Source organism: Pempheris klunzingeri, chromosome 19 (assembly GCF_042242105.1).
Source record: "Pempheris klunzingeri isolate RE-2024b chromosome 19, fPemKlu1.hap1, whole genome shotgun sequence".
Taxonomy (NCBI): Eukaryota; Metazoa; Chordata; class Actinopteri; order Acropomatiformes; family Pempheridae; genus Pempheris; species Pempheris klunzingeri.
Window position 1 is genome coordinate 19,580,296 of NC_092030.1, and position 8,715 is coordinate 19,589,010.

An 8,715-nucleotide genomic window follows, 5' to 3' on the forward strand; every position below is an offset into this window, starting at 1 on the left:
CACACAGCCGCACGCGAGCAGGCCGGTTCTATTTGCCTTTTGGGTTTACACTCCTATAATAAATCTCTGCGGTTGACTCTAAGTGCGGGTTGTATTATTCCAGAGCGGCTTATTCATGCCTTTGCTCTATAAATTACCCGTGCCAGGTAATATGGAGGTGCGGCTCAGCAGCTAAAGGCTGGATGGGATGCAAATGTCGAGGGCTATCATCATTATAGTGTAATACCCCATGAAATGGCGGGATCATTACAGTCTATGGCAGGATCATTATTGTCTATGAGCTTTATGAGGTTCTGGGGAATGGCAGAGAATAGCGACTATACGGGAAAATAGACCGGCGTGCACGTGCGCTGGCACACACTCCTCTTCAAGGCTCTGTGATCCAGCCCCTCAACCTTTACATTAAACCAGTGCTGTTTGTTTTGAAGCTGCTCCCCTGGTGGCAACCCCATCACATCATTATGGGCCTACAGTTTTAATTGGATCTGTCAAATTCTAATTAATGTGGATGATCCTCAAAACACAAAACATAAACAACCAGATTCTCATTAAGATGAAAATAATGCAATCTGAGTTTTGAGGGGCTGCTTATTTTTTTCATATCAGCAGAGAGTTAACAGTCAGTGATGCATCTGAACATATTGTCCATGTTTCAGAGGAGGTAACACTTTACTTTTACCACCCTCCACCCTCCGTTAGGGTTTATAGCATGTTCTAAAATGCTTGTAAACACATACGGTAAGTTTATTAATGTATGTGATTCCTGTGGACACCCATAAGGGGAAGCTGCTGGATAAACAGATAATGTGTCTGATAGTAAAACACAGTTGTCGTAATATAAAATGTACCTTCATATGAGATGTTATCGTCTTTGTGGACGAATACTGAACATTCAAACACCTCAAATGTCCTCATATCTGCGTTTTATCCAAATCACGTGAATTTTCACTCCTTTATGTTAAACTTTTACAGCGAAGTCATCGTCTTCAAACGGCCGCTGAGCAAACAGCAGATTTAAACCTGATCATGGAGGATCTGTGATTTATAACAGGGATGAATATACCATGAAAACTGCAGCAATGTGGCACAGGATAATAACTCCACCTGTAAGCACGGCTACAATATCCCCCCATTATAAGAACATCACATGTAACAGCAGTGGCAGGTTATATGTGTTTGAGTGCACAGAGAGAATTATAGTCTGTATTATTAACAATAACAAGCCACCAGTTCTGCAGGCGACACACTCACTGGACTTAAGTACGAATGCTTTGAGGAGGAAAACAATGGAAAGTGACTTAATGTGGGTGAACGGCAGCTTCTTCTACAGCTGACATGAAACTGTACCATGAAACCATCAGAGTTTGTAAGTTTAAGGTTTAAATCCAACTAAACTAGACCCAGATTAGTAGGTGTTTTTTTTATTTTAGTGTTTTTATTAAAGCAGTGAAATGTTAAGTCTGCAGCAGTAACACCTGAGCTCTGACCTTCAGTCACTGCTGCAGCCTGAAGTTTATTTCTAAAGTAGATTTGTAGATCAGCAGCTCATCTGATACTTATCCTGTTTTGATTAATCGGCCGCAGGGTACAGATCTGTATCTCCTGGAAACAGGTGACTACAGTAGAGATGCACTTTGTGAGTTAGTGACAATAAACTGTTAATGAGGACTTCCCATAACATTACAGCCTAATGTTATTGTTCTGTATCAGAACTTAATGAGGTAAAATGTAGATGTTGTGCTCTCGTAATAAATAAGCACATTGTTCTTAACAGTGTTCATTGTTGGTTTTGGTCTTTTTCTGGGATTTGTTGACGATAAGGAAAAAATAAAATAAAATAAAAATCAGCCTCATTCTTTAAAAGTGAAGATTGAGAACGAGGAAAGAACAATTTTCTAGTTCAAACAGCAGCTCTAATTAAAATCCATTAAAAGCAACACATATCTGCTCTTAGTGTACACGCTGGAGTTCCCTGATCTTTACCAGCATGCGTTTAGATAATTAAAGGTGAATTAAAATAGTGTTCTGTGTTTCTGTGGCTGTCTGAGCATCTTCTGATGACATCTCACAGTGTTTTTTGTTTCTCTACAGAAAAATGAAGCTGTCTTAGATTCAGACTACAAACCTTAAAGTCCTATAAGAAACCTTTGCACCTCTCCCTTTCTTCCCCCTTCTCTTCCAGATCTCCTCCATTTGGCCCACTGCCTGTGCCCCACTTTCCACCGGGGTCCTCTGGGAGCAGCCAGCAAAGTCACAGACTGCAGGAACAGACCTTTCAAATTCATAAAATTCATAGGATTTTTCACAAATGAATGAACACAATTTTCTACCAATTTCCTCATTATGCAAATATGCAAAATATCGCATTTAGGCCAATTAGGCTTTCACACAGTTCCAAATTTAACCATTTAAGCCATAATTGCAGAAACTATCAAATAATTACCACCACTAATTGTGAATATTTGTGACAGATACAACAAATTCTCACACAAATTACATTTTATTCAAGGATCCACTGAATGCCGCTGCAACTACTTTTTGCAAAGTCCAAATTAACTTACATAATAAAGCGAATTGAGTGCTTGTTATCAAATTTGAACAATTCATAAGGCTGTAATGTGGAATGATGAAGTAAATTGGTCCGAGATCCATGCAATATTTTACTGATCTCCTTCACTGGCCCCTCTGTTTGTGCGGGAAATGTCTCCCACTATTACTGGGGGTGTCACAAAGTCTTTCAGGGAGTGACAGGAGCTGATAGAAGCTGATGGGCTTTCATCACCAAACGTCCTCCTTCAGTGAAGCTGATTTCAGGAATACCCTCTTTCTGTTGTTAGAATGAGCCATTCAATAACAATATAATAAAACATTTTTCTGACACAGCCTCTCTTTCTTTCCTTTTTCTCCTTTTCCTATAATAAACGGCAGGGAGCGGTGGCTGCTGCATTCAGGGAAGGTCATCTTTGGACACGGACATCTATTCTACCCCTATTACTAGACACGGGCATTTATAACTGTCTTGCTGGTGACCCGTTAGCGGATTATGGATGTCCCCCTCGGGCAGTGATTTGTTTAATCCGTGGAAATGGTCCTGGTGCTATGTAAACAAGCCAAGTGCGGAATGAAGGTGGCCACCCAAGCGTGGCAGGGAGGCCCTATTTGTCAGGGACCCTTCATAAAATACGGGGACGGTGTTGGAGAAGTGATGTCTTCATTTTGTACAGAGGGCAAAAAGGCTAAAAGACTATTCCAGTGAATTTAACCACAAGAGGAATTCTCAGCTCAGAAAAATGTAGTTTTACTCAGTCAGAGGAAGGCATGAAAGTATTTACAAGCTAATTACCTGGTTAGAATATTTCTAGATTACAATCAGCGAAGTTAAACAGTAAACAACCACAGAGCAAATTAAATGATTTTCTATTTGTGTTTTCTAAGTAGTGACTAAAATGACATTATTTGCCTTTATAACTTTAATCTTTCAGCCTTTTCTTTATTATTTTCTGTGAAAATCTGCTTTACTGCTGTTACAGGGCTCTTAAAAAGTGCATTTCAGGGATGATGCTTATTTGCTTTCTTGCTGAGCATTATGTAGCTATGCACACTAGAAAATTACATTTCATACCACTAATTTGCAAAAACAAATACATCTTGTGGGTAATGTAACGCTGACTGGTTTTCTATTGACATAACGAGGAAATTTTCTCAATTAACGTATTTGGCAAGTTCCAAAAATCTAAAAGCGAATCAATAAAATGTTCTCCCACAACATATTTCCACAAAAACAATAGAGAATATCCACTGGCAGTGTGCGCAGCGTTATTAAACTGATTTACGGTTGTGTTTAGGTGCTGGCAGTGAAGGTGACACAAAGGTTGTAAAGTGGTTTAATGCACAAAAAGTCAACAGTGACTTGCAGTGTACTAATGCAGTGTTTAATTCACTCAGACTCACTGTTAAACATGAAACTAAGGCCTCGGAGACGCTTAGCTTAGCTTAGCTTAGCTTAGCTTAGCTTAGCTTAGCTTAGCATCATGACCGGAAGCAGGAGGTATCAGCAGTAACTAAATCTGCCACAACCACAATCTTTAAAGCTCCCTAATTAAAATGTTATGCTTTAAAAACTGAGGAGTACCTATGGACAGAACCAGGCTAGCTGCTTCCATCTGTTTCCAGTCTTTATGCTAAACTACGCTAACCAGCTGCAGGCTGTAGCTTCGTATTTATCCTACGGACACGAGAGTGGTATTGATCTTCTTCTCTGACTCTCAGCATCTCAATGTAAACTTTTAAATCCTCTTAAGCGTGTGGAGGATGCAGCTGTTTTGCTGGAGTCATTCACAGGATGACTTACAAATAATAAACAAATGAAAGCCTTATATTTCTGCATGTGCATTACCATAGTGCTTCACTTTGGACATTTGAATAAATCATTGAATTATGCACAAACTAGTGAGCACTCTATATCTAGATGATTTTTTTGTTTTACCCCCTCCCACATGCACCCTCCATCACCTTTCTCCACAGACACACAGGGCTGCAGCGCTGGACCTCATGGAGAATGGTTTTGGGAGTGAATAGAGATGAAGGAGGGGATATTAAGTCACTCTATATAACATCCAGGACACAATGCTGCAGTGATTGATGGGGGACAAAGTGGGAACAGCAGGGCGGGGTGGGGATCCTCGGAGACAGCAGGGGGGAGTAAATATTGGAGAGGAGAGGAGAGGAGAGGAGAGGAGAGAAGAGGAGGTGAACAGAGGGAAAACACATTTCTGGAGGGACCAGGCGGAGTTTGGAGTCTATTTGTATGAGTAATCAGCCGCCTATCTACCACCTAACACATACACACACACACACACACACACAGCTCCCTCTCCCTCTGTCAGCCGTGTTTACTCACTGATTTTCTCAACAAGACAGCCATTGACACTGGATGGATGGGGCTAATCCGACACAGAGAGGAACAGCTCTGCCGGGGTTACAGGTCTGAGATAGAGCGCCCTCGACACACTCCCCTCACCTAATCTTCCGGCAAATATTTATCACTATCAATTTGGCCTGACTCCGTGACATTAAAATACCACGTATAGATAACCTCTTGCTGGAGAATCGATCGCGGGCTCCTGCCGGCCCGTCCGGCTCCGTCTCCCTGTGTAGCAGACCAGAGGATCAGATGGAGAAGGTCACTTTAGTGGCACATCACACCTGATACCAAACAGGTCATCCGTGCTGCTGCTGCTGCTGCTGCTGCTGCTGTGGTGCCCAGGGAGGCCTTATACATTTTAATAAGGGTTTTGTTAGAAAAAAAAGGGCTTCAGGAGCCAGCGGGGTCCTTGAGAAGAGGGGGGCCTCATGGCAGCAACATGAAGAACCGATCTGCTTTACTAAAAATAGAGAAATACTTTAATAATCACAGGTCTCACTGTCATCACACTGCTCACAATTAAAGGCCAAAGATTCAATATTTAACAAAAACTGACTAACTGATGCTTCATTTCCTTTTGGTTAACTTTTGCTGACCTTCTGTGCACATTTTAAACTGCTCACCTACACATTCAGCTATAAGGCTAACTCATCGTTTTGTCAGTTTAATAAAGTATATCGCAGCCAGGAACTCAAAAATACAAGAAAAAAGACACAGGTGTCTATAAAAAGGTGTGAATTTTGATAATTGTTCAAAAATATGTAGTGAAAAAATATTCAAACACTCAAAAAGAGCAGGAAAATGTAAGAAATGCAACTATGATGCAGCATGAGTCTTGGAAAAGGAAAATATTATCGCCATTGATGCCCACTACTTCTTCCACATTTGATGAAATCACATATCCAGTATATTGTATATCACCTTGTTCCTGCTCTTCATTGAATCAACAATATGTTTGGAAACTTTGGGATCTTCAAAGATTTATGGGACATTTTTGCCTGTTTTTATTATTATTATTATTATTATTATTATTGTGTTATTGTGTTTCTAAACTGTTTTTATGTGTTTCACTGATGGATGAGTCTGCTCCTCTGTGCTGTGAGCCACATCTCCCAAGCTGGATGATGTTAAATGTAACAAAAACTTCCTTTATGAAAACGACGTCCTTATAATCCACAGAACAATCTGCAAACAGATTTCCTCAGAGCTGCTGTCTAACGAGGACATATAAAAGTGTTCACAGTGATGTTTGTGGATTGTCCAGAGTAAAAACACTGTGGAGAGAAACAATAGAAATGTAATTTTTCAATGCTGTGAGCAACACACACACAAAAAAAAATCCCATTTGGCTCCTATTTGTATTTGGACTATCTGCATACCACCAGAGATAAGAGAGCAAATCTGGTTGGTTCTTTATTTTAGTTTGCTTTTATTTGAGTGAACTGACCCTTTAAGGTCTGTGACATTAAACGCCACCAACGTGGATTCAGGAAATCCAGCCAGAGAAGCAGCCAGTAATAAAAGACTTGTGTTCAGTCGTCATCACAGCCAGAGATGTTATTTCCCAACTTTATTAGAATTCAGAGGAAATCTCAAAGAGCTTCTGAGAGAGGAAAGACAGAAGGCTTGTTAACGTGTGTGTGTGTGTGTGTGTGTGTGTGTGTGTGTGTGTGTGCGCGCTCTCCAGGCAAATCCGCACTACGAGAGTACCAGCTGATTTCCTCGCCTCCTCCCTCCTCCCTCCTCTTCCTCTCGCCTCTCGCTAATTGACTGACGGCGTTCATACACACATTTCTCACTAATTTCTCATTTGCTATTCCAGCAGTGGCCGAGGCTCGTCTCGAGGAATACATCTCGGCCTCACTACTGCAGAGTCCATCAACGATTTCCCCCCTCCCCAGTTATAAATTAGCTGTTTTGTTTGATAATCAAATCTCTGTGATTCAGCCTTGTTCCCTCACACACACACACACACACACACGCACACACATACTATTACGCACACACACACACACACTATTACGCACAGATGCTTTACGCTATTTCTGAGGGAGAAAATTGCCAAAGTGAATTGATATCTGATTTTTTACGAGTATATTCACACACACAAGCGCGCGCGCGCCCACACACGGCGCTCATGGAGACCACGAGTGAGCCCGTGCGTGCACGCGCGCTCACGCACGGGCGAGGCAACGCATTAGAAAACTCCAAAGTCATCCAGTTTGCTCTAATCATTACAATTAGTCGTGAATTATCACCGGACTCTGACAGACGTTCCTTGTAACTCTCTTTTATTTCCACCCCGCGCTAATCAGCGGCTCTCATTACAAACGCTGATTAAACTGCAAATTACCCAGCAGCGGCCCCGTCCGCGCCTACCAGAGCCTCGCTCAATATCAATTAAGTCTAGCAGCCCGTCTGTAGTCTCACGGCGCTTCCAAATGCTTGATAGTGCCACTTATTAGTTTGGAAAACTCGGAAAATACCAATAATCAACGGCCATGAAGCTGCAGGGGAACGAGCCCGGGGTTTTCCCACCTCTCAGATGCAATCACATGAGCTTTGCCCGCTAAAGGATTTTTCTGCTGCTGCTGCTGCTGCTGCTGCTCCCATGCATGCAGGCCTGGAGGAGGCATCCCTGCACACACACACACACACACACACACAGAAACCTGCGCCATATTTTATTCATGTGTAGCAGAGAAATACCTAGATTAGATAAAGTCATATATTTTGCCATTGGAGTAATTCTGATATAATATGTTGCATTAATGCATGGCAAATCTCAAATCTAACATCATTAGCTGCAGAGAGAATGAGCTGGTTTCTACCCTGTTATGTTAACCTATTTAGTCTTGGTTTGATCCAAATTAATAGGAAGTCATTAGAATTACTTTGCATTAGAAAGGAATCCGGGGCCTGCGTGTTTCTACAACACGCCTGTGAGCAGGAGATGATGACTGAAGCAGTCAAGTTAAAATACTCCATTACAAATACAAGTACTGCATTAAAAATGTTAAAGTAAAAGATGCAATAAAGAAAAATCTACAATATATTATGTTATGAGTTATTGTGTAGCTGTATGTATGTTCATACACTGTTGGACAGTTTGATCTATTTTTATTAGATCATTATTGTTTTTTTGTGCAAAATGTTAATCTGCTAAGAAATTAAAGCTTTCAGATAAATGTAGTGGGGAAACAAAGAACACTATTTAACCCAAATGTGGCAATAAAGTATAGATGCGCCTCAGGACTGCACTTAAATATGTTCTATCATTTTCCAGCTGTTTCTGTCTCTAGCTGTGTTTGCGTAAAGTCATCATAATGTCTATTTACCTCGATATGAAACCTTGCTAGCTGTTCAAAAAGTCTTAATAAAGAAGAGTTTATTTCTGATGTTTAATTTAATTTGTATTTGTGTTCTCCAGTGTTACACAAGCAGATGCAACATGAATGAGTCTCTCTCTGTTCTCCAGGCTTTAATAATGTCATGTCTAAATGGAGATCAGAGTTCCACTGATGAAATAATGAAAGCATTCACATACGATAAATTATGTTTTGAATGTTGCAGCAAAAATGAGAGCGATCGCAGCATGTACAGTATATGTTTTCATTTTCACTTAATCTATGTTGAAACATGAACTAAAGAAGCCAAAGACAGTGATACAGCACCATCACCATGACAGCTGTAATGGTCAGATTTGCCTTTGACTTTATTTCAGGTGTACGTGGGTCATTTTATACATTTTCTTTTTTTTTTTTTATAATTTCTGCACCACTCAAACGCTT